Here is a 27,592-nt window from a genome sequence, read left to right on the forward strand (position 1 = left end):
CAGAAATACCCTGTATGGGGGGAGATATATGGCAACAAATTTGCCAACATGTGTAAGAGCATCTCTTAAAAGTAAGACATGTCTCAGCCCATGAGAGGGATGACTCACTTAAGTCATGAAATAATAGGGAAGTAGATGATATGACCTCAGCTGAGGTACTTGCACAAGCTATGAATGCACATATAACTTGTGGACATTGGTCAGCCCAGAATGCACATGTCTGGGACATTACCCACAACAAAATCCCTTTGCCACTGCGTGTGTATAAGACATTTACACATAACTACTATTTGTACACAGCTGCATTGAAGGGCATTACATAGGCCCTGAGGAGAGTACAGTGGGGTCAGTGGGCTTGGACTAGCTGGCAGGTTGCTTACATTGGCCCTCTGCCCCCATCAAGGGGGTGGTGATGTCTTCACCACTGTGAATAGTGTCAGGATTGCCCTTTGCTTAAATCCACCAAATGTGCCAACCAACATAGCATGACTGAGGCATTGCAACTCCATCAGTATGGACCTCTGCATCAGAACGACCAAGGAACACACTTTAGTGGAAGTAATGTCCAGAACTGGGCTCAAAGCCTGGAAATTCCACATTGCCTACCATCCCCAAGCTAATGGGATGATTGAAAGAATAAATGGCATGTTGAAGGGAGAATTGAAAAAGTTAACCAAAACTACAACTTTACAACAATGGAGTTCACACCTTGCTAAAGCAAGATTTTTGTTAAACAACTGGAATATTCATAACCAAACACCATATTTTTGTATCAGTTCACCTCCAGTACAAAACATGGTGAAGACTGAGGTTCTTCCAGATGGTGTCTCTCCAAAAATATTAACTACAGTATTGGAATAGGAATCCCAATATAACCAGTTAGATTGTGCCTGGGTCAGTGTGACCCTCGCTGCTGAGCCAAAGGCAGCTTCTGTGGTGCTTTACCCCAGAGATACCTCGGCTGCTGGAGATTGCAGCGGGGCACTGGTGCAAGTCCAGGCTTGTCAGGAACTCCGTTTACCTCAGGAGAGAGAGCTTCTGGCTATGGTGAAGAGAAAAAAGGAGAGGATTCCGCTGGAGGGTTGCCAGATGTTTATTCCATGGTTACAGAGGTCTGAACCGGGGCAATAGCTGCCAACAGAATAGAGGCCGCATGGTCTCATTAACCTTTTAAGCTCCGGGACAGGGGAAGGGGAGGGGACAGGTGAGCTACCAACCAGGTGAAAGGGGCAGGGTCTCAAGGGACTAGGGACACCTATCCAATGTCCCCCAGGCCTGAGGGACCAACCACACGACGCCTTGCTGGTATGTTAGCCTGATTGACAGGGCACACTCAGCAAGGGGCGAGGGGGAAGGGAGAAGGGATAGGCACACCTGGGAAGGGACCCGGAAGTTTAAAACAGGACATTGCAACACACCGCAACATCTCCCCCTAGTTTTGTTTAAAAAGAAGAGGACTGTGTTTATGGTGCAGAATGATTGCCAAACCATGGTTGGTAAATCGGTTCTTCTTCTACAGGAGGGTCAGTGTTTTCCACTGAGGCTTCCAGGTCATCCACTGGAGCACTGAGGGCTTCCAAATGGTAGACCTCAGGAGGGGGAGATGAGCTTGAGATTAACTTGAGAACCATGCGTCTGATTACTCCAAAAACAATGCTAAAAACTACAATAACTACAACTAAAATAAACACCACTAAAATTACAGTTTTCAGAATAGATCCCAACCAGCCCACGAGTCCCCAGCCTTTGAACAGTCCATTCAGCCCGTTGTCAGTTTCTCTGTTGATGTCCGAGAGCCTTTGTCAAGGTAGTCCATATGTGGTTTGGGCTGCGGGAGGAGATCGCAGGTGGGATGATCACGAGTAGGACGAGAAGCAGGCTCGGTCTCATGGCGTCTCGAGGCTACACACGTACAGTGGGATCTAAACTGGTACAAGGAACTTGAGACAGACATATATTACAAACTATTCCAGATAGGAGGCTTAAATGGAATTTCCTCCAGAGAATGCGTGCCGCGTTTTCTTCTCCAGGCAGCGTGAGCAACCTGGGGTGCTTCTGCAGATTTCTCTGAGACTTTGGGAACATAGGGCTTTACCCATTTGGAAGGAACCCACCTTAAACCAGAGGGGGTGGACACACAGGCGTATCCACGTCCCCAAGTAACCAATTTGTAAGGTCCCACCATTTTCCAAGTCTCGGGGTCCTTCACTAAAACTGGAGGTTTTTCTTTCATCAACCTATGACTGGTCCCCCCAAAGTGGCGTAGGATGGGTAGGTTCAGGCTGTCAAAAGAACAATTCAGAAAATTGATTGTGAATAGTGCCCTGGTAAACCGGATGTGGGGAGGTTCTACCTTCAGAACCTGTTGTTGCTGGTCCAGGACCCTTTTAATATCACGGTGAGTTCTTTCTACAATGGCTTGACCTGTAGGGGAGTAGGGGATGCCAGTTTTGTGCTCTACTCCCCATTGTTGCAGGAAGATCCCGAATTCCTTGGATTTGTAAACAGGCCCATTATCAGTTTTCAGCTCCTTGGGGATGCCCATGAGAGAAAAAGCCTGTAAGAGGTGCTTAACAGCATCAATAGATGATTCTCCTGTGTGGGCAGAAGCATAGACCGCTCCAGAAAAGGTATCTACACTAACATGAACATATTTCTGCTGTCCAAAAGACTGTATGTGTGTTACATCTGTTTGCCACAGTTCACAACTGTTCAGTCCCATTGGGTTTGCTCCCGTACTCACTGTAGGGAGTGCATGTTGTTGGCAATTTGGGCACGTGGCCACAATCGCTTTGGCCTGTTCTCGAGTGATGTTAAACTGATGAACCAGGCCAGGTGCATTTTGGTGGGAAAGCTGGTGGCTGATTTTTGCCTGTTCAAAAACATTTGGGAGAGTGGCCATCACTGCAGGTGCAGCAAGAGCATCTGCCCTTCTGTCGCCTTCAGCGATAAACCCTGGCAAGTCAGTGTGTGACCTGACATGCATCACATAAAAGGGTTGCTCTCGGTGAGTGACTAACTTTACCAGTTTTGAGAGCAATTCAAAAAGTGCGATGTTAGATACATCTTGCAGTATTGCTTGATCTGCTCTGGATACTACTCCTGCCACATATGCAGAGTCTGTAATCAGATTAAATGGTTCTGAGAACCTTTCAAAAGCCCTAACAACCGCAGCCAATTCGGCAACCTGAGGTGAACCTTCCACCTCAGCAATGTCCGTCTCCCACTGCTGGGTTTGAGGATCCTTCCAAGTCATAACGGACTTGTGGGACCTCCCGGACGCATCTGTAAAGACAGTTAGAGCCCTTTTTAAAGGTCTCCTACTTAGAGCAGTTCTTAATTTTAAAGTAAATTGAACATCTTGTTCAAAAAGTTGGTGAGCGGGCCACGCTACCGAAAATTGTCCTGAGTAGGAATCCAGAGAAAACTGCAACACTTCATTGTCTTGAAACAATTGTTCCAGTATTTTCATAGTATTTTGACCTGATTTTAACTCAACTGGAATGTGAATGCATTTAAAATCACATCCTGCTAACTCCCTGATCCGGGTCCTTGCTTTCCGGATCAGTTCCGCTAACAGCTCCTGAGGCTTTGTCAGTCTCTTGGACCTTTTGTGACTGAGGAAAACCCATTCTATGATCAAGAGAGAGTCCCTCTGGTCCCGGTCCTTTTTTGGTGTGTCCTTTGCCTTAGGTGTTTGTTTTTCCTCCCACTGGAAAATAATCCCAGGGAGGTGTGGCAACTTACCTAGGATGATAAATTTGAATGGCAGGTCAGGCCGGCATCGGTGGGCCTGTCTTGTGGACATTGCAATCTGAACCTTTTCTAGAGCTTTCCGTGCCTCTGGGGTAATAGACCTAGGAGCACCTGGGTCCTCTCCCCCTTTTAATAAATTGAAAAGAGGGGCAAGGTCTTCATTAGTCAGACCAAGCCATGGTCTTACCCAATTCAAAGACCCACACAACTTGCGGACATCCACAAGGGTCTTGATCCTTGGATTGATTTCTAGTTTTTGAGGAACAATGGTCCTATTTCCAATTTCTAAGCCCAAATACTTCCAAGGTGGCATCTTTTGAATTTTCTTTTCCTGGAGCTCGAACCCTGCAACAATCAATGCATCGATCGTTAGGTCAAGCGCATGTGTTAGTAAATCATCATTGGGGGCACACACAAGGATATCATCCATATAATGATAGATGATGGCCTTCTCTGCGGCTGCACGCACTGGGGAAAGCAGGGAAGAGACATACCACTGGCAGATAGCTGGAGATACCTTTAATCCCTGAGGAAGAACGGTCCAATGGTACCTTTTCATAGGAGCTTCTAAATTGATAGAAGGGACTGAGAATGCGAAAAGCGGTGCATCATCAGGGTGCAATGGGATTTGGAAAAAACAATCTTTAATATCAACAGCTAATTTCCAATCTTGGGGAAGCATTGTTGGGGATGGCATACCAGGTTGGGGAGAAGTCATATCTTCAATTACATTATTAATTTGTCTGAGGTCACAGAGGAGTCGCCACCTCTTTTTGTCAGCTTTTTGGATGACAAACACTGGAGAGTTCCATGGGGACATGGTCTCCACAATGTGGCCCTTTCTTAGTTGCTCTTCTACTAGTTCCTCAAGCACCTTTATTTTTTGTTTACTGAGTGGCCACTGTTTCACATCAACTGGTTTGTCTGTTTTCCACTTCAGTTTTTGGGTGGGGCGCTGTTGTTCAATGACTGCTGCACAAAAATGCTGTGGAGAGTCTGGAATATCAATTGTGACACCCCACTGGGCCATTTAATCTCTCCCTAACAAAGGTTCCGAATAATCTAACACAAATGGACGGATATTTGTCAATTGTCCGATGGACCCTCGAATTGAATAATGCTTTTGGATTGTTTTGCCAATTGCAGACCTCCTACACCTCGAAGGTGACCAGCAACATTTTGTAAAGGCCAATGTGCTGGCCAGTCTTGCACTGGAATCACTGTGCAGTCTGCACCTGTGTCTACAAGCATCTCAATGCGTTTAGACTCCCCACCCCCACTGACATTGCACCACAATTTGGGTTTATCTGTCCCAATAACTTGGACCCGGGCGACTGTGGGCCCTTGTTTTTCGATATTTTCAGGTAAAGATGGCACAGGGATAGCTTGAGCAACAATTTGTCCCTTGGGAAGAAATAGGGGTGGGTGGAAACAGTGCAGGCCGAGAACAAATTGCTTGGGATCTGATGTTGTCATTTCTGGAGCAATTTCGATCTCTTGTGGTGTGTTTTTGTCCCCAGTGATGATGTACTTACAACGAATTTGGTTCCAAGTACCTTTCTGTTCAGGATTTACAGAGACAAAATGCCAGTCAGTGTCCTTCAGGTGGAGTGACTCTGTCAGCTGCAACCTGTAAGGCTCATTGACAGAAGATGCGGTTAATGCAGGATCACTTAAATCATAACAAAGGTTATTTTGTTTCACTTTCAACAGTGGACTAGCAGACTTGGTCTTTGAAGCACCTGCTTCACTTACACAAATGTTAATGTTATCGCGCGCTTGATTTGTTTTGTTACCCTTATTCTCTTGGCCTGCCCTTTTTATGTCTGCACGCCTGGCAGGCTGGCGCTTTATTCTCAGTTTTTTTGTTGTTGACCCCCAGGGAGGGCTTGTAGTTCTCCTCCCCTGCCATTTCTAAATTCATCAAATTCCCTTTTCAGGGGGCACTGGTTACTCCAGTGTCCTAGGTTATTACAAAGCAGGCATGGTTTAGTGGGCTCAACCATTGCTGGTCTCCGCTGCTGCTCAGGGTACTGCTGTGCTGAGGGAAAAGGCGCAGGGCTGGCAACAGCGACACACTGAAGTGGTCTTGGCAGCAGCCTTGGTCTGGTGTCTTCAGCCACAGTCATCAGAGGCACTTTCCTGTTACAGACTAGAAGCATATCTTTTAATGTAGGGGAAGGTTCCATAGGAAGGCTCAGGATTGCTGTTCAGCACTGTTCATTTGCATTTGTAAACGCTATTTCCTCTAAAATTGCTTCCCTAGCATTTTCTTTTTTAACCTGCATTTCAATGGCTCTAGTTAGCCTTTCTACAAATTTCACAAAAGGCTCTGATGGTAGCTGTTTAATTTTACTATAGGGCTCCAAGGGCCCCTCAGGTTGGAGGGAAAAGAATGCTTTTTCAGCTGCTTCTTTTACTTTCTCAAGTGTTTCTGCAGGAATTGCAGTGGCTTGGACTGAGGGAGAAGACCACTGGCCCTCACCACAGAGGTGCTCAATGGTGATAGGGTGACCACTGTTGTCTTTCGCTGTGTTTGGATCAGCCTGTAAGCCTAGGAGAGCATCTTTTAGCAGTTGTTTCAATGCTGATTCCCATAATTTGAATTCCGTGGAGGTCATGAGGTAGGAAAAAAGCTGTTTTAAATCATGTGGGACTACCACAGTCCTACTCAATTCAGAATTTAAAAGGCCACGGAAATATGGACTGTGTGGACCATATTCTTTATGAGATTTACAGATCTCTTTAATCAATTGTCGTCCAAAGGAACTCCAATTAGCAGTTGGAGCTGCTCCTCCCTGAGCTGCAGGCTGTAAGGTAACAGGAGCTAGTGACAACATGGGACTATGCATTGGGTCTGCCGTACCGTGCTCTGTATCCCTGGAATCAGAAGCCACCTCCTCCCTCCCCCAAGAGAGAGAGAGAGAGAGACGGTGCCTGTGCCACCTTGAAATTTGATAGCACAACCAGATGAGAAGGAGGGGGGGAGAGTGTATCAAGAAGGTGCCCGGCAGGGCAGCCATGGGAGTTCTGGACAGGCAGAGCCTGAGATTTTTAACCCTTTTTTTGGATGATAGAAACCTTACAAATGCTGATCCTCCTGGAGTTGAATGAGAAGAGAGATAGAGATGAGATAAGAGGAAATGAGCCATGAGAGAAATTGAGAAGAATCTTAAATGAGCGGAGGTGATGGAGTGGCCTTTGGCTGGACTTTTCTTGTATAGCCATGGACAGAACCTTTTTTCCTCTGACACAGAGACTGCATTTAGGGGGAGGCAATGACTTGGAGCCAAGAGAGTGCAGTGATGTTATGTGAAGGAGTGCGTGAACAGAGATGACGGGTGTGCAGGGTGGTGGTGCACTCTGTCTTCAGGGAAGAAGATTTCTGTTCTCGAGACCCCTCGGCCCCAGGGGGTGAATTTGGGGGAAGACTGGTGTCCTGAAAGTGAGAAACTGTGGGGTTTTTTTGAACTGGGCAAAGCATCCTTAAAAGGGAAGCCCCAGAAGCAGCTCTGGTCCATGAGCAGTGGTGAGAGCACTGGGCATGGAAGGAAGATGTCACGATGGCAAATGATCTCCAGGTGGTGCCACGTGTGACATGGAAACACAAGAGGTTTCAACTGTGTTTACAGGGGAAGCCTATGGTACAAGAGGGACTCCTCTCTCCTTGATGAACTGAGAACTGATTATCTAAAGGGTGGTGATGGACTGAGACTTGATGATCTGAGGGGTGGATGTATTGGAAATTTGGTGGAGGGAGGAGGAATGTTTTTGGAAGGTTTTCATTCTGAGTTCTGTGTGTGTTTCTTTTTATATAAAATTGTAGGTTAATAAAGTTTTTCTTCTTTATTCCTAAGTTGGAGCCTGCTTTGCTCTATTCCTGGTCACATCTCACAGCAGACACCAGGGAGCATATATTTTCATGGGGGCACTGGCATTGTGCCAGCGTCAAACCGTGACACAAACCCACTATCAAATTGAAATTCAGTCTGAAAAAGCACAAACCAAGCTTCTTCAATCTTTGTGGGCAATCACCCCATCTCAAGGTACCAGGCCCAAAGTAATTCTAGCTAAAGGAGCTGGGGCAACACTGTATGTATTACTGGAAGGAGATGACACTCCTATCTTCCTTCCTTATCATAGGTTGGCTCCTTGTGTTTTGTAGACTTGTACAACATGAGCATACTCTGGATACATTTCTGCAGGATTACTATGTAAATACTTGTGTGTGGTAACTTTTTCCCTTTTTCTTCTCCACATAGCAAATACAGAGCACCTTGGGTATGCCTTCACCTAGAGTTTAGATAGGACATCAAAGGCAATTGTTACCCGGAATGTAGAAGTAACTGCACTGTGCCTAGGAACTTTACTGGTCCACTTCCTGATGAGCTACCTCTAGGTCTCAACACCACATACGCTATTCTGAGTTTGACAGCATGTGCAACATGACTGCTGAATCAGCTGCATTGAGAGGAACATTTGACATTGACAGGACTTCAGACATCGACTAAGGAAACCTATCGGTGGTGCCTCACTAGCTGAGGAGTTTAATGCCTTTACAGGAGGACTAGGGCATTTACCTGTTGTCACATCAGGCTCCCAGCCAGGTAATAATTAGCATTAATTCCATGATTCACAGAAGGCTGATCAATCCCTTTATTATATTATACTATATATAATTATTAAGAAACCCATTACTTTTATAGACAATTGCGATACACCTGGACCTAATTGGTCCACCAATCCAAACACCATCACCATTGGCTAATTAAGAAACCACCCTTTGGTAAACAAATCTCCATAACACATTCCACGTGTTCACAATAACAGGTGCAGCAAGTGAAGATAAGAATTGTTTCTTATTCTTTTCTCTGATCTTCTCACAGACTTTTCCCCAGGACAATGCCTGGGAAAGTTGTTTCTCTCTGTGTCCAGAGAACTGCTGCCACATTTACCATAGAGAATTATATGTTTATTCCTTTTTTTCCTTGATAAATAGGTGCAAACAGCAGCCCCCACCTGCTACCATGGACTAAGCTTAACAGTGCTTGTGTTTCTCCTTGTGTTTCTGCTTGTGTGCCTCTGCCCAGGTGCTGCTTTGGGATCCTCCAGTTAAATAGGTAATTAAATAAATTTACTCTTTGCATTTCAGCTGTGGTTTTGTGGTTGTTCTGTCCACCTACGTATATCAACTCAAACACCTTATGAGGAAAATTGCAGAGGAACGACATAAGGTAACTCACTGGGGAACAGAGTCTATGGTAGAAGCATTGAAGCCTCAAGTTTTGAGCATACAAATGACTAGTATAATAAAAAACATTGTTAAAAGGTGCCAAACCTGTTTAAAGAACAATCCACATCAAATTAGACAGCCTACACCTGGTACTGTTAAGAAAGGAAATTGTCCAGGAGACTATTGGCAAATAGACTTAGCAGAGCTTCCATGGCAAAACAGGTACAGGTATTTATTGGTACTGGTAGATACTTTTTCAGGATGGCCAGAAGCTTTTCCTTGTTGCACCAACAAAGCTGGAGAGATGGTAAAGGTTTTGTTGAAAGAAATTATCCCAAGGTTTGGAGTGCCAGTGTGAATGTCATCAGTCAGAGGTTCAAACTTTATTGCTGAAATAGTGCAAAGCCCAGCTAAAATGTTAGGGGTTAAATGGGGCTTGCATACCCCATGAAGACCTCAGTCGAGTGGGGAAGTAGAAAGAACGAATCAGAGCATAAAGAGACAAATTAGTAAGATTTGCCAGGAATCATATTTAAAATGGCCAGATGCCCTTCCTTTGGCCTTACTGAGTGTACAAATTAGACCTACGTCGAAAGAAAAAGGTGAGCTCATAGGAAATACTGTACAGGTGACTGTATCAGGTTACAGAAAGCAAAGGGAATATCCAAATCAGTGGGGATCAGTGTCTAACTGAATATATTATATCCCTGTTGCATACAAGTAGATGTATTATAAAAGAAAGGCCTTATAAAATCAGGCCTTGCTCTGCTAAATTACCAGCTGGACTGTTACTTCTTCTAAGGGTGGCTAGCTAACTTTCCATGTGAAAAATCATAAGAATGAAAGCAGTTAACACAACAAGCTATTCTGGTAAGAAAACTGTTTTCACCTGTTCTAAACAAGAAATATGTCCCATGAGAATCAGTGAAGAAAATAAGTAAACAAATATAGAGAGATTTGACAGACGTACACCCTAGCCATTTACTGACCAATAAACTGAGTGTCAGTGTATTGCTGATCAATTAGGTTTAACACAGTGCCTTTTAATATTTCCTGTAAATATGAACTATGTGAATAAAGAAGGGGCTTTTCTTTATGAAAAAACAGAGTCCTGTCTGCTTTATTGCAACATATCCCTAGAGAAAGTGTTGTCTTCTCTCCACAGATACGCTATGCTGGCAGCACCCATGATGTTGGACATTGCCACCCATCCATACCAACCTGGAGACAAGGCATACATCAAAAACTGGATTGAAGAACCTCTCCGAGAAAGATGGAAGGGAACATATCAAGTGCTGCTAACTGTCAATACTGCTGTGAAGGTGCAAGGAGTAGATTCGTGGATCCATTACAGCCGAATCAAGCCAGCTTTGAACCCAGAACTGTACTGGACAGTACAGCAAATAGCAAATCCACTGCAGATAAAGCTGCAACAGAACCAGAGACTGAGATATATTAAGTAGTTTATCTTTTTGTGTTTACCAAACAATGTTTCCAGTATTACAACATGGTTATTTGTTCCTGATTTAGTCAACCATCCTAGCAAGACCTTGCAAATAATGATCATAATGGCAAGTATGGCTTCAAGTGTGTGAGGTACAATTAGCAAGAAGAGAAAGGGAGCAATGTCCTTTTCCCCAAAGACCCTCTAACATGACACAAAGACAACAAATACTACCTGACCCTTGGAAGAAAAATTCATACCTAAAACTATTGCTAGCCATAACACTGATGAAAAATAGTAGTAATTGTTGGATTTGTTCTCAATTTCCTACTCATTCAGATGAAAGTATTCAGATGATAGGACTTGAAACACAAAAATGTAATCTCCAATGCTTTTCCTTCAACTAGTGTGATGCTCTTTTGGAGGGAGAAACAGCCCAACCCCCTATAGATCAACAAATTCTGGTGGCAGAAGTAGTAGTCATTGAGGCCTTCTCTGTTCAAGGATGCCTAAAACAACCAGGAGCAGCCCATCACCAGAAAATGGAGTTATCTAATTGTAATCAAGGAATGATGGTAGGAGATGATTGCAAGTGTCATTTGTATTTAGATGTAGCAGAAATTAGTATTTTAAATACATGTTGGTGATCTATTCCACATAATATGGGATACTACTGACTTTGTGGAAACCAGGCTAGAAAGGCTCTACCTCCTAAATGGCGGGGAATATGCACCATTGGAACTGTAGTGTCAGGAAAATTAATTCACAAACATCAGATTTATGTCCAAAAAGGAGACAGAGGAGTCCTTTGTCTTTATTAGAATAAAGGGAGAGGCCATGGGGCATTCCCCTGGGGTCTCTCAAATTTTTAGAGGACGCAGCCTCCTTTTTATCCTAATTTCCTGGCCACATTTCCCTTCTCTCTTTCCCCATTGGCTGAGGTACTTGAGAGGTACAGACTTCCTGAATCGCCTGATACCAGAGATTTCCCTCTAATGTATAACCCTTCCCTTTTAATTTTTAATTCTTCTGGAATTTAGGGTTTTCCCCATTGTTTCTTTCATCTTTCAATGTCCAATTTCATTTATCAGCAAACCTAAAGTTTATTTGTAAAAGCAAATATCTTTTTCCATTCATCAATCAGTGGAATCCTTCCCATTGTTTCTTTTATTTCTCAATGCTAGTTTTATCTACCAGCAGACCCACAGCTTGTTTATAAAGACAAATCCATCATTCCTCTCAATAGTACTAAAAATAGATGTTATTGATAAATCAGAATTTCCCAGAGTGTTACCCAAATTGGTAAAAATAAAACTCCTTAACACCAATGTAGCATTAGGAAGCAGGCATTCTTTATTCAGCTGGATGTAAGGGGGATAACTCCACCTAGCATACATGCTGATTATAGAAAAAAATCCTATATACTCTATTTTACATACATATTCATTGATTTTCCCAGAATAAACATACATATGATATTAATTTCCTTGAAATCATTAACATATTTTCCCTCCCCTCTGCACATGCATTCTTCTGTCCTGGGGATCCCTTTGGTGGTCCCTGGTGGTTGGCAACCCCAGTGTAATATCTGACCACTGAGTGAACTGGTAAAAGTTGGCATAACTGGGCTGGTTGCTTTCCATTTCTTCTTGCTACAGAATAAGCATTGTGTGGTTTCATAGGCCAGTGGTTTTTGAAGAATAAGCGTTGTATTAACCCACCAGGAGTAAACAATTTTTCATCTGGCAACATCCACCCCTTTGAGGCTTGTAAAGTTTGTCTTCCCTTCAAGCCTTCATAAGCCTCACTTTGCTTCTTTATTAACATCATATAAGTTCTTCACATTGCATTAGTAAAAATGGTTTTTATGCAGCTTAAAGCAAGTATCAAAATTACAATTAGTACTATAATCACAATTATTCTTTGTGAAAGTGAGGCCAACCAACCAGTCAAAGAAAATCCAAATCATTTAAATATTTAGTTTAACCAGTTACTTTCTAATCGTGTCCTTAATTCTCTGCTAGATGCAGCAACCGATTTTATCCTCTCTATCTGATTATCCAATTTAGCAGTCGCATTCAGAATGTACACATGACAAGTCTTCTTGTTAAAATTCAAGTATCTACACAATCCATGTTCATGTTACAGCAATCGGTCTAAAGCCAATCTGTTTTGTAAGGTCATTTTAGTCTTGGCTTGCAATTGTTCTTTATGTCAGTAAACCCCAACTGACATGCGGTCCTGGGTTGACTATATAATGCTTTCATCCCCAATTGTCTGTTCTGTTTATGCTGAATAATAAGTTTTGCACCTTTAAGACTTGTTCCGAGAGTGAAGGGGGGAGAGAAGAAGTGTGCAGTTTGTTTTCAGAAAATTGCACTTACTCCTCCACATTCCTGCTCCTGGACTGTGTTGTTTGTGGATGGACAGACAGCGGGACAGAGCTCTCCTTTGCTTTTAGTTTAGCTAGCTGAGGCAAAGAAGTTCCCTGGACTTTTTTTTCCTTTTCTTTGGACCTGTTTAAACCTGCTCTGGACTGAACACCAGAAGAGCACCGGCAGCTCGCACCTTTGGCCCACCGGGCCGGGCCTGGGCCATGGCATTTCCAGTGCCGGAAAGACTGATAAGAGACTGAGTGAGTCGAGCTACAGCCCACGGAGGGGATTTTCTGAGTTTGTCTCTCTTGTGAAGCAGCAAGAGGTTTTATTGTTTAATATTGTTTAGGTTTGATTGTTTAATATTGTTTGGGTTTTACTGTTTAATATTGTTTAGGTTTTACTGTTTAATAAACAGTTTTTTCCACTTTTCTCCAAGGAGGTATTTTTTTCCCGAACTGGTTGGGGGAGGGGCCAATTGAGTCTGCTTTCTAGAGGAACCTCTTTGGGGGTTCTCACCCAAATTTGCTCTGAACCAGGACACATGCATTTGCTAAAGTTTTGATTTGCAGAATCAAATTGTGTATGACTAGTCTATTCCTGAAGGTAGATATTTGCAGGGTGAAGATAGATCCTAAAATCCATCCAACTATGGTTCCTGTACAGGGATGTTTCCAAGTTTCATCACATTTAACTTTTCTCCATAGTTGGGGTCCCAATGGTGACTCCTTCCACAAGGGACATAACTTTAATACTCCCAGTGTCCATTGTACTCTTGATTCTCCTAAGGGCAAATGTGTGGTCCAAATTCCATTACTTCCTACCCATACTGTGGGTCCTAATAATTTTTCCATGTCCTGCTGACAGTCTATATCTCTCCAAGTCTTGCTGTTTGTTAAGTGAAACTGATTTACGGAAAAAAAAAAAAAAAAAACAAACTCCACAACTAGTAAAAGTTGTGAAGTAGGTATGTATCTTCATTCAGTGCCGGAAGCATGCAGGACAGCTCCTTAAAGAACATGTTCACCCCCGAGACTCCAAACTCCCCTTTGTCCCCCAACCTGTTGCATATGCATTAAGTTTCACAACAGGTTCATGCATATTCATCGCATTACAGTTAGTTCTTATTAGTCCTTGTGCAGAGAGCTCTCTGGATGTCTATTTGTCTCCTGCAGCCTCAGTTTTGGCTTGCTTCCTCTTTCAAGGTCCATGGGGCCCCTCTTATCTTCCTCTAGCATGGAAGTTCACATTCCTTTCACCTTGTTTGAGGCAGTTTTGTGAGCTACAGGCTTTTTTATGAGCACAGCAAATTAATAGACTAAACAAGTTAAACAATTCAAAACAGCACACTTCACATAAATCTGAAATGGGTTTCAAACCAAAGTGAATTCCTAACCCCATGTCTTAAGACCAGGTGTCATTAAGAAAGGTAGAATAATTTCTACAAACACATCCCAGCCTTAGAGCCTGGGCCACAGCCATGAGCTAATGTATCTCAGTACTCCTACTAGTACAAGTGTATATTTTCCTTTGTCTTTGGATTCTTTTGCCTTGACCCTAAGTTATAATCCTTTTCTAGGAGACAAGAGTGACCCAGGCTCTTGTTAAGAAACCCCTTGTGTTAGCATTCAGAAACACATAATCACGAGAATGATATGTAGGTGCTTTTATTGAAGAGCTCTGAGTGTCAGGGGTACAAACCCAAATCTGACTCCGACATGGGTTCGGGATGAACATGTTTTTATATTCTATTGTTATATAACTTTCATGTTAATTATTAAACTTATATTGATCTATTGTATACATAAATTTCATCCAAGCATGGGCTCCTCGTGTCTCCCCTCAAACTTCTAACATAGTTTCTCATGATTCATTCTAAGATTAAACAATAATTATATTTAATTACTAAACAATCATCACATCTAACAATTATATCATTTATCATATACTGCTTACCCAGGTGCAATTTCACATGATCTGGCAAACACAAACCCTAACATTTTCAGAGTCTATTTTTAGCATTTTTCCAGGGCCCCACTAAGTCTAGCTTCTTTCGAATTCCCTGAATTTTATGATTTTAAAACCTTTTACTATCACTTGGAGTGGATTAGAGTGAAACGTCACTGAATGATCAATGTGTGTCAATATAAATCACTAGGTTGGAAGAGACCTTAAAGGTCATTGAGTCCAACCCATGCCCAACACCTCAACTATACCATGGCATAGAGTGCCATATCCAGTCTTTTTTAAAACACATCCAGGGATGGTGACTCCACCACCTCCCTGGGTAGATGATTCCAGTATTTGACCACTCTTTCTGTAAAATACTTCCTCCTTAATTCTAGCTTGCATCTCCCTTGGCGCAGCTTGAGACTGTGTCCTCTTGTTCTGTCCGTTGTTGCCTGGAGAAAGAGACCGACCCCCAGCTCACCACAGCCACCCTTCAGGAAGTTGAAGAGAGTGATAAGGTCACCCCTTAGTCTCCTTTTCTCCAGGCTGAACAACCCCAATTCCCTCAGTCAATTCCAGTACTTTATCACTCTTTCAGTAAATTTTTTCCTAATATCCAACCTATATTTCCCTTGGTGCAGCTTAAGACTCTGTCCGCTCATTCTGTCAGTTGCTGCCTGGAGAAGAGACCAACCCCCACCTGGCTACAACCACCTTTCAGGAAGTTGTAGAGAGTGACAAAGTCACCTCGGAGTCTCCTCTCCAGGCTAAACAACCCCAGCTCCCTCAGTCATTCCTCATAGGGCTTGTGTTCCAAGCCCTTCACCAGCCTTGCTGCCCTCCTTTGGACATGTTCAAGCATTTCAACGTCCTTCCTAAAATGAACTGGACACAGTAGTCAAGGTGCGGCCTCACCAGTGCCGAGTATAGGGGAAGGATGACCTCCCTGGTCCTGCTAGCCATACTATTCCTGATATGCACCAGGATGCCATTGGCCTTTTGGCCACCAGGGCAGACTGCTGCCTCATGTTCAGTTGGCTGTTGACCAGTACTCCCAGGTCCCTTCCTGCCTGGGCACTGTCCAGCCACACCGTCCCCAGCCTATACCATTGCAGGGGGTTATTGTAGCTAAAATGCAGGACTTGGCACTTGGTCTTAATAAACTTCATCTTACTGGACTCTGCCCATCCCTCCAACCATTCTAGGTCTCTGCAGAGCCCTCCTACCTTCCAACAGATCAACAGATGATCTCAGCTTAGTGTCATCCACAAATTTACTAATGAAAAACTCAATACCCTTATCTATGTTGTCAATAAAGATATTGAACAGAACTGGACCCAGCACAGACCCCTGAGTGACAGCAACTGATAAAGCGATGGGGCTTCACTTGCGTCATATGCAAGAAGAAGCCATTTATTCTTTTTGTAGCGGAGTTTATATAGTTTTACCGCATCAGCTAAAATTTTTTTCCACTACTAAGCAATAACTACATCACTCATGTCTCTTAACTATGTTGCTTAACCACAGTTCTGCAGGTGCAGTTCTACCTGGCTACTCTAAAACAAAGTATAATATTCATTTTTTGCTTCCCCCCCCTCCCTCCTATTCATTGTTTCCATGGTCTCCGTCCCACCAAGGTTAGCACAACTATGGTGGTTTTAGCCCTGCTCTCTAGCTGAAACCACACACCTGAGGAACATCACTAGTGACTGGCCACCAGCTGGATGCAGCACTGTTCACCACCACTGTCTGGGCCCGGCCATCCAGTCAGTTCTTAACCCAGCAAAGAGTGCTCCTGTCCAAGCTGTGGGCTGCCAGATTTTCCAGGAGTATGCTTTGGGAGACAGTGTCAAAGGCTTTGCTGAATGTGAAAAGTACATATTACATGATTGGCTCTTTGCACATATTAAAGAGGAATACTATATGTGTTATGTTGTATTAATTAGTATTACTGTATTTTTTTAAGTAGTGTGGTAAATATAGTTTTAGGTTATAACATAATGTTAAAATAGAAACTATGCAATGTAAGATACTTTTTTAATTAGCTCAAGAAAGGGATGAGATAATCAAGAAATTCTTGTCACAGAGATAACAGCAACAAGACATCTAAATCCCCGAGAGAAGAATTATTGCCTCCTTATTGGAAAAGACCAACTTTCTTTCATCTCCTTCCCGCCTCTGAGGAGACAACAGGATTAAAGGGGAGAAGTTGACAATAACCAGAGAACATCCTCTGTTTGAAAGGAATGTTTGCATCATGTATGAGATATATGAATATGCAAGAGGCTATTGCTTTGAAGGGTTAATCCTTTATTAGCGGGTGTGCTTTTGGGGCTTAATTGCCCTAGGAAAGCATCCGGATGTCCATATTTCTTTGCTTTATATTGTCTTCTATTGTCCTAACTGATTGTCCAAATTCTTATTGCTCTATTTTTTATTACTATTTTTATAACCATTTTATTACTATTAAACTTTTAAAATTTTAAAACAAGCGATTGGCATTTTTCGCACTGAAGTCCTAGTACACAACATCCACAGACTTTCCTGCATCCACCAGGCAAGTCACCTGGTCATAAAAGGAGATGAGGTTGGTCAAGCATGACCTACCCCTCCTAAACCCATGCTAGCTGGGTCTGATACCCTGGCTATCCCGCAAGTGCTGCATGATGGCACTCAATAAAAACTGTTCCATTATTTTACTGGGTACTGAGGTCAGGCTAACTGGCCTATAATTACCAGGATCCTCCTTCCCACCCTTTTTGTGAATGGGCATCACATTGGCCAGCTTCCAATCATCTGGAACCTCATCAGTGAGCCAGGACTGTTGGTAAATGATGGAAAGCGGCTTCACAAGCTCATCTGCCAGCTCCCTCATCACCCTGGGATGGATCCCATCTGGTCCCATAGATTTTTGAACATCCAAGTGGCTCAGCAGTTCTCTGATTGCCTCCTCCTGGATAACAAGGGGACCGTTCTGCTCCCTGACGCCATCTACCAACCCAGGAGGACAGCTGTCCTGAGGACAAGTCATCTTTCCACTAAAGACTGAGGCAAAGAAGGCATTAAGCACTATCACCTTCTCCTCATTTGCAGTTACTAAGTTCCCTCCCACATCCAGTAGAGAACAAAGGTTGGTCTTACCCTTCTTTTTGCTGTTAATATATTTGTAGAAACATTTTTTATTGTCCTTCACAAAAGTTGCCGAATAAAGTTCTAACTGAGCTTTGGTCTCTGTGAAAAATGCGTATTTTATGATTGGCTTTTCCCAAATATTAAAATGAATATTATATGTGTTATGTTAGAAAGTTATGCTGTATTAATTTTCTTAAGTAGTGGGTTAAATACAGTTTTAGATTATAACATAATATTAAAGTAGAAACTATGCTATGTGATATCCTTTTTTTAAAGAAAGGACTCACAGCAAGATAGCAGCCACAGGACACCTAAATCTTTAAGAGAAAAAGAATTTCTTGCTCTCTTATTGTGTTCTTCCCACCTCACTCAGCCCTGAAGATGCCGTTAGGATTCAGAGGAAGAAGTTGACACTGACCAGACAGAATCCTTTGTTTGAATGGAATTTAAGCATCATGTAGGAGGTGTATGAATATGCAACAGGCTATTGCCTTTAAGGGTTAATCCTCTGCTAACGGGTATCCTTTTTCGGGCTTATTTTACCCAGAAAGAGGTACCTGGACTGTCCATAACACTTTGGTTTTTATTGTCTCGTGTTGTCTTAATCTCAATTGTTCACATTTTTATTACTCTAATTATATTACTATTTTTATAACCATTTTATTACTATTAAACTTTTAAAATGTTAAAAACGAGTGATTGGCATTTTTCACAATGCCAATGTCTTAGCATAGAGGTGAAGTCTCCACACACTCAGAGAGTGTAGAAGAGATTTCTGATTTCATGAAAATCTTAGTGATCTTTTATAGTTTGTGAAACTGCTTGTAACTGTAGTCACTAATTTTGGCGTATCCTTGCTCACCATTCAATGAAGGATGTTTATTGCTGGATAAGGCTGTTTTCAGCTGAGATAATTCATCACATGACAAACCATTCTGGCCTGATTTAGCCATATGTGATAGGGAGATAAGTTTCTGCTGTATCAAGGGTTGAAAGGTCCTGCCACATCTTGTCACTTCAGAAATACAGATGATTACTGCCCCTTTGTGGGATGATGGGATTAGAGTAGACCGCGCACTGGTGTCCACTAGAGCTGTATACTCACATGAGGATGTGCCAGGCCATCAAACCCACATGGTTCATTAAACCCAGTTGTCTCTTTCCTCCATCAGGCTGAAGGCAGCCTCTATTCCTAGTAAGAATCTTCTTTATTTGATTTTTGTAACTGCAAAGCAGAAGTCTTTTCATCAGGGTGAAAAGTATGATCGGCCTTTCTACTCTGTCTGACAAACAATGGAGCAGTAATTTTCCTGAATGAGTGCTTTTAGGCTGTTGTTTTTCCTTGAAGTTCCTGTACCAGAGCTTCTAGTCTCCAGGTCAGTTCACCATCCCACTTTCTCATGTCCTCCCCTTGGTTATGCAGGAAGGTTGCACTTGGTGCGTGCCACTGGTACCCTCTGCCTTGAACAGAAAAAGGCTGACTCCTAAGAGCTGAGACTTTGGTTGACGTGTGTGAGGAAGACCTATCCTCAGCTTGCTTGGACAATGTTTTGGTCAGTTCCTTCACAGCCAAGATGCAGGTCCACAGGGAGAAAATGGGACTGAGAAGAAAGATGTGTGCTGATGTCTTTACAAAATATTTGATGGGTAACATCTTTGAAATGGGTCTTAATGTTTCTACTGGCTTTGGGCAGCAGGTTTGTTGCAGAGTCCAGACAGCTTGGCACTTGAAATAGACAAGGATCTGCACAAGTCTGAACTTCTGAACTTTGGGGGGAAATGACAGGTTCAAGGGGGGATATGTGGTAGGTGGTTCAGAAAGGCTGTACCTTCCTAGTACTTCAGCCAATTGGGAAGGGAAGAGGACAACATGCGGCCAGGAGTCTAAGATAAAAGGAGGCTGTGGATGCTAAGAGAGAGAAACTGATAGTTTCCCAGGCATCGTTCTGAGAAAAGCTGTGAGAAGCTCAGAAAAAAGAATTATAAGCAATTCTTATATTAAGTTGCTGTACCTGGTGTTTGTGAACATGTGGAATGTGTTATGGAAATATGTTTACCTAAGGGTGGTTTCTTAATTAGATAATTATGTGAAATGTATTGATTACTTGACCAATCAGGTCTACCTGTGTCAGACAAGGATATGAAAAAAGACATCTCAATAAACACGAGGCTTTTTGCCTTCTGATATGACTCCGTGTCATCTCTGACTCAACGGTGACAGGAGGCTGCACCCTCCAAAACCTCAAGAGGGAAAACCCCCACAGGTATGTGCCCCAGTGGACTCTCTCCCTTTATTCAAATAAAGTTGAAGGACTCCTGTTTCTTTTTTAGACATAAACCTCTGGCGTTTGTGGATTTTGCTGACAAGTGGGGGCTTCATCCAGGATCCTTCCACCATATGGCTCTGGCACACGGCAAGAGGAGCTGGAGGCCCTCCTCACCCAGTTTTGGTGACCAGCCCCCTTTGGTGCTGACTGGCACCAGGCAATTGATTGGGTTGCCGAGACTGTCCAGGAGACAGATGAGAAGCAGGCCAGGGAGATTCATGAAGGGGTCTGCAGGGAGAGGCAGACTGGGGAGGGTCCATGAAGAGTCCATAGGGAAGGACTGCTGAACATGGATGCCCAGAGGGGGCAGTAAGGGAAAGTCGAGAAGGGTCTCAGCAAATCTCACTGGTGAGTGCAACTTCAGGGAGTAAAACATGGCAAGACACCCAGTGTGGGCAACAAAGGAAAGCTGAAAAAAGAGTCTTGACTACAGGGATGATGATCCCAAAATACCTCCAAAAGATCCTTTAGGAGAATGTTGAGATGGTTTGTACATTCTCCTAGAGGTAGTTAAGGACATATGTTCTGGCCTCCTGCTGAGGGCAGGTTTGCCCCCGAGAAGGCTGCATGGGCCCGATAGCTCAGTCCTCTTTTGGGGACAGACTACCTGAAACCCAAGCAGCTCTCAGCCGCTGGCAACCTTTAGCAAGCATAAGGGATATCAGCTCTTTGGTGATTATCAGCTCTTTTGAGTTCAGCTCTTTTGCTTGCTAAGGCACCGCAGGCTGGCTGGCAGATGCAGAGAGAGAGAGAAGGCTGCTCTGGAGTTCCACAGCAATGTCTTTATTGGGGGTCTGAGAAGGGTTCCAGTGATGGCTCTTCTAACCAGAATGAGCTAAAGCAGCCCATTATATAGGGTATAGGGGGATCCAAAATTGTCCAGTAGCAGGGGTTAAGGGAAAGTGACCGATGGGGTTACAGAGACATAAGCAGGGGTCTGAAAGGCGGAAGACAGGGGCTTGCCATGACTTGTCATTTCCTATCTTTGAGCCTCTGCTCTCCACGGGGCCCTAGCAAGCCCAGAGCCTGCTACAGACATAGGCACCTGGAGCAGGCAATATGGTGTATGCCCAGAGGGGTCAATATGGGGAACATGGATACCAAGAGGGGGCAATAGGAGGCATCGAGATAGGGTCTAGGCAATCCATGCCCAGAGGGAACAATATGGTGCTGGTTTGGGAAAGGACTGGTCAAAGTAGAGTGTGGACAAATATGGTTAAGGCAAATAGCAGAGGGAAGCTATGTGATAAGGAAAGACTGGGAAGTTATCTGCCTTATCTTCAAAATCTGCAGTCTGCTACATATCCAGCTGCAAGTCTTTTGTGCTCCTGGCTTCCAGGAGAGGGAAAACAGGGAGGTATTATTCCTATACCCCCACCTTTCCCCAGGTAATTATGGAGCCAGGGTGAAGGATTTGGATTTGTCCACTTTCTATTCAGGACTTAAGGGGGTTTCTGTCTGAGGCCAGGTATGATTGGCAGCATGGGCTGAGGGACCTGTGGGGGAGGTGCAAGAGCAAGTCGAGGCTGTGGGACAGCTGGGGCTCAGCTCCGGGAGGTGCCCAACTGTCACCCTGGTTTTTTAAGATTTTCTAAGCCTTCTGATGTTGACATTCTTGTAGTGAACTTTCTCACACACTTTCTGTAAATGACTCATTGTTTTTCATTCCTTTATGGAGGAGGAGAGAGTTGATGGACTGTTGGTTTGACCAGTGTCATTGCAGAGGTGTCACTGTCACCTTCCAATCCGCTGTCACTTTTGTAAAACTATAAATATTGGAGTCAGAGAATAAAACTTTCCTTTTTTCCTTCACCTTGAGAGCGGTGGTGCGTTTGTGTTCTTTCGTGTCCTTCAGCGACATCTGGTGACCGCCGAAGTGTATTGCAGCCTAGGCTGAGACACGGACAGAGGATTGCGGTGAGGTTTTCTCCCCCTCCTTTTTTGGTGCTCGGCCTGCTGTTCTTGGGCAATGGAAACCTCTGTGGTTTTCCAGGATGATTCCCTCATTTTGGATCTCTGGAGGGGGGTCCTGGAGTGGAAACAGGCGTCTGTTTCCTGGGATGATTTGGAGAGATTGATTCTGAAATAAACAGGGCCAGGAGACTTCTTCTCCTTTTTAATGCCTTTATTAAAAGTGATCAGCTCAGGATTGGGCGGCTCGGCAGGGCTGCAGTCCCCGTCGCGTCTCCCAGGGCGACTCAGAGGAGGAGGATATGCGCAGCTCTGTCCACTAGGGGCAGAGCCGGGGGATCCAGTCCTCGTGGGAGCCTCTAGGGCGTGATGTCCCCGTCAGATGTTACTTTCTCAGCGTCTCAGCTGCCTGGTCCCGATGTTGGGACGACTCTCTGCTCAGGGTGAGAGGGACTCCGCATCTCTGCAGGCTCAGCAATCGGCTCCTCATGTCCAGACACCATTTTAGTCTCTCAATTCTTATTTGGCTCGTTGTTTTTGGGGTTTTCTCTGTGCATTTGGAGCTGTAGTCCCCCGCAGCATGCTGGTAGTGGAGTCACTTTGCATAACCCCTCCCACCCTCTCAGGTGTCTTCCCTATGTTGGAAGAGCACACTGCCTCGGGGAAGGGCCATCACCCCACCCAGACAGGCCTTTTACTAATACAAAAGAGGAGATAAGCTTCAACGACCTGTGATTACAATAACAAAGCACTAAGAACCCTGGCAGAGACAGATCTGGCTGCGTCTCTGTAACTCTTTCTCACAAAAAAAATATTAACCGAATTTTTCTTCATAACAGTCCCCCCTCTTTTTCTTTGATCGAGCTTAAATTCTTAAGCTCGCATCAACTCACAATTTTTTTGCTTTGAATCGACTATAAATCTCTTGTGCACTTTGGTAATCATGGTTACTTAACCTTGTTACTTTTCTTGGTTTCTTCATGTTGGTCTGTACAGCTAATACTACTTTACTAAAACAGATAAATAAGCATAGTAAAAAGAGCAATCTTCTAAGTCTACACACAGTGAGAAAAACCACCTTTTCCCATACATTTCTTCTGAAAATCTCCAGGTTCTCCCACCCACTGGGATCAAGTGCAGGAGTTTGATCTTGATTATTTACACATGCTAATCTTTTTATTTCTTTTGAAATGTCCCTAATAATTGACTTCTTTATTTTTAATACTGCCTGGAGCCGGATGACTTTGTTCAACACAGATTTTGGGATCCGAACTTGGCTTTTACAATTTTGGATTTTCCCAATTTCTATTTCACTTTCCTGGTTTTGTTTAATTTCTCCCAAATCATTATATATAGGAACTCCCAAACTTGATCCAGTTTCTTTGGGTAATAAGAAAATTGGTTTTATCACCCTAGCAATGGAGTTGCCAGATGAGATCAAACTTAGGGGTTTAGAGCTCCCCTGAAATGTGTTCCAAAAGGGGTTTATCTCTTTTCCAGTACACTCATATAAATACTTGTAACAAACAGTTTTTCTTACTATTTTCACCATTTCTTTGCTTTTTACTAGATCTGCTGAGCTTGTTTCAGCAGCATCACATTCAAAGCACAACCAGGCTTCCTCTATAGGGCACTCTCCTAGGAGTGGCTGCCTAAAAGTGGCAGTATTCTGGGCTATCCAATACACTCTCTTATTTTTCTGATAAAGGACCAAGTGGGAGAGGTTAACACAATCAGGGTTAGAACTGATGTGGACTCTCGACAAGGAGCTCACTTCCTCTTCATAGCGGGGTTGGTAGCATTCATTGCACAGCTCAGCTGGGCTTCCCGGAGCAACACCAGCAGTTAGAGCTATCAGTACTACCCTTCCCAAGAGTCCAGTATGGGTCATCTTGCACAGCCTGCCCACCCGGCCTTGCCTCTTGGGGAATTTTTTTACTGAGAAGAAGCTTCCAAGCTCTTTAGAGTCCCTTCTACCCGCTTCTCTGGTTAAGCCTCTCTTGGTCTGTTCCCTACAAATTTTAGTTTCCCCCCCCAGGGGAGTGTTCGGTAGAGGATTAACCTGGAGTCTTTGGAAATATATTTTGGGGAACTTAAACCAGAATTACTTATTTACAGGCTCAAACTTTTTACTAACATAATTTACGCAAAACAGTTTTGAAACATTTTAAGCAATATTAGAACTCTGATACTAATTTTTCCTATACAGTTCAGTCTTTTTGACTCTTCCTCTTGAGAGTCAACTTTAAATCCCAGTATACTCAGGTGAATTAACTTGTGATGTGGATGAATCCTTATCCCGTGCCCGGAGGTGAGTGGTGTGGACTCTGGCCCAATGCCAGAGGGAAAAACTGGGAGTCTGGCCCAATGCCAGAATGCCAGAGGGAAAAAAACTGATGTTGAATCTTGGTCTATTGCCAGGGGGTGAGAGTGACTAACATAGTTTGCACAAAACAGTCTTGAAACATTTTACTAATGTCTTCCCATACAGTTCAGTCTTTTTGACTCTTCCCTTTAAGAGTCAACTTTAAATCCTTTGGTCCTTTTATCACAGTATACTCAGGTGATTTAGTTTGTGTAGCAGATGAATCTTGTCCAGCGCTGGGGAGTGAGAGTGGTGTGGACTCTGGCCCAATGCCAGAGGGAAAAGCTGATGCTGTTTCTGGTCCCGGACCTGGGGGTGAGACTGGCCCTATTATTCTTGTAATATGAGTCCAACCTTTTTCTTTGGTCCACACAGCTGAATTAGTGATCAGGAGCACCTGGAAGGGGCCTTCAAATTTAGGCATTAGTGTTCCCGTATTCCATGATTTTATCAAAACCCAATCCCCTGGGCTAATGTTGTGAACTTTTGTGTCAAGAGGGGAAGTTTGAGGAAGGTATCCTTTCTTTCTAGGTCCTTCCAGAGTTCTTCCAATTATTTCTAAATACTTTCTGGTAGCTTCTTCCCCTTCCAGATAGTCTCCTGTGCTATAAGGTGTTAGCAAGAATGGCAGTCCAAACATCATTTCATAAGGTGAAATTCTTATGTCAGACCGAGGTCTTGTTCTGATGCGCAATAGCGCTAGGGGCAAACATTTCAGCCAATTCATTTTTGTTTCTTCAATCAATTTAGTTAACACATTTTTGAGGGTTTTGTTCATTCGCTCCACCCTCCCAGAACTCTGGGGATGCCACGGAGTATGCAGCCTCCATTTCATTCCTAAAGCCCCAACTATATTTTGTAATGTTTGGAACACAAAATGTGGACCTCGGTCTGAGTCTATGGTGTTCACCATTCCATATCTGGGGATAATGTTCTCTAGGATTGCTTTTGCTACAACTTGAGCTGTTTCCCTTCTGGTCGGGAAGGCTTCTACCCAGTGTGTGAGATGATCAACTATAACCAGTAAATATCTGTACCCTTGCACTGGGGGCATCTCAGTGAAATCTATCTGTATGCTTTGGAAGGGTCTCAAGGCTAATTCCCTTCCTCCAGGTGCTACTTTTCTCATAACTTTCTGGTTCACTTTTTGACAAATGACACACCCTCTTGTAACAGCTTTAGCCAGGCTATATACACCAATGCATAGGTTATTCCTTAAGAAATGATCACATAGTCCTTGGACTCCCCAGTGAGTTAATTTGTGTAATTCTGTTAGCACTGTCCGAGCCAGTGCTTTATTCAAAAACACCCGTCCGTCTGAGGTTAACCACTCTCCCTGTTGTCCTTGATGTAACCTTAAATCCTTTATAGCTTCTAATTCTTTTTCACTGAATACAGGTTCTTCCCTTTTTTCCCCTTCTTTGGGTGTCATTTTTGCCTTTAAAATTTTTACTGGATCTCCTGGTTCTAAAGCTGCTTCTTTGGCTATCTGATCAGCCAGTCGGTTTCCTATAACTTCAAAACTGTCTCCTCTCTGGTGCCCCTTTATATGGACCACTGCTATTTCTGTAGGTTTTTGTAGAGCTTCTAATACTGATCTAACTAGGTTCTCATGGGCTAAGCTTTTTCCCTTCGAACTTAAATATCCACGTTCTTCCCATATTTTCCCAAATGTGTGAACCGTCCCATACGCATATTGGGAGTCCGTATAAATAGTTCCCCGGTCCCCCTCCAGTAAATCCAGTCCCCTTTTCAGGGCATAGATTTCGCAACTTTGGGCTGACCAGTTTGGTGATAGTTTCCCTTTTTCTGCAATTTGTAATGTTTCTCCATCTATAATGGCATAACCTGAAGCTCTTTTTCCATTTACTACCCTTGAAGAGCCATCTATGAATAAGCTTTTTCCAGTTGCTAGAGGCTGATCTTCCAAATCTTCTCTTACTTTTGTTTGGAGATAAACCAATTCAAGACAATCATGTTCTAAATTCTCTATAGGCTCTCCCATTAGGAATTGTGCTGGATTGAGGGCATTTGATGTGATAAATTCTAAGTCCTCTGTGTTCATTAGTATTATCTCATATTTTAATATTCTAGCATCGGTTAACCACTGCTGAGCCCTCTGTCTCAGTACTGCCTTAAGATCATGAGGAGTATGCACTTTAATTTTTCCTTGTAAGGTCAATTTTTGAGTCTCCTCTATCAGGATTGCGGTTGCTGCTACTGCTTGTATACAAACTGGCCAGCCTCTAGCCACTGGATCTAACAATTTGGATATGTACGCCACAGGTTTCCTGCACCCTCCCCACTCTTGAGTTAATACTCCATAGGCTATACCTCCTTCGGCACTCATAAACAGGTCAAAGCCCTTCCTGAGGTCTGGTAAGCTTAGGACCGGGGCAGAAGACAGTTTGTTTTTTAAGTTTTCCAATTGTTGATCATCTTCAGCTGTCCAAATTAGGGGTTCTGGATCCACTAGCTTATTGTACAGAAATTTCACACTCTGTGTGTATTGATCTAACCATAACTTAAAATACCCGAACAAGCCCAGGAGTTTTCTCACATCTCTTTTCGTTTTCGGGGCCGGGAGAGCTAAAATACCTGAAATTCTGTCAGGGCTTAGATTCTTATACCCTCCCCCTATTATGTGCCCCAAGTATGTTACTTCTGATTGCACAAATTGTAGTTTCCCTTGGGAAACTTTTAGTCCTTTCTCCCCCAGAAAATTCAAAAGCTTAATACTAGTTTGTCTGACCTGATCTTTTTCTTTTCCTGATACCATCAGGTCATCAACATACTGCAGGATCTGCATTTCTTTTTCAGGGACAAATTGTTCCAACAAACTCTCTAAAGCTTGTCCAAAGAGATTGGGGGATTCGGTGAACCCCTGTGGTAATCGAGTCCACCTTAGCTGTTGTCTCCTCTTGGTACTCGGGTCCTCCCATTCAAAGGCAAACCAATCCCTACATTCTGTTGCCAGAGGACACGCCCAGAAAGCATCCTTCAAATCTATAACAGTGAACCAAGCATGTTCTCTTGGAATTCTGCTTAGGAGACTATACGGGTTGGGCACAACTGGATGTCTGGCAATGGTTCTTTTGT

Source organism: Zonotrichia albicollis, chromosome W (genome assembly GCF_047830755.1).
Source record: "Zonotrichia albicollis isolate bZonAlb1 chromosome W, bZonAlb1.hap1, whole genome shotgun sequence".
In the NCBI taxonomy this organism is placed as follows: domain Eukaryota; kingdom Metazoa; phylum Chordata; class Aves; order Passeriformes; family Passerellidae; genus Zonotrichia; species Zonotrichia albicollis.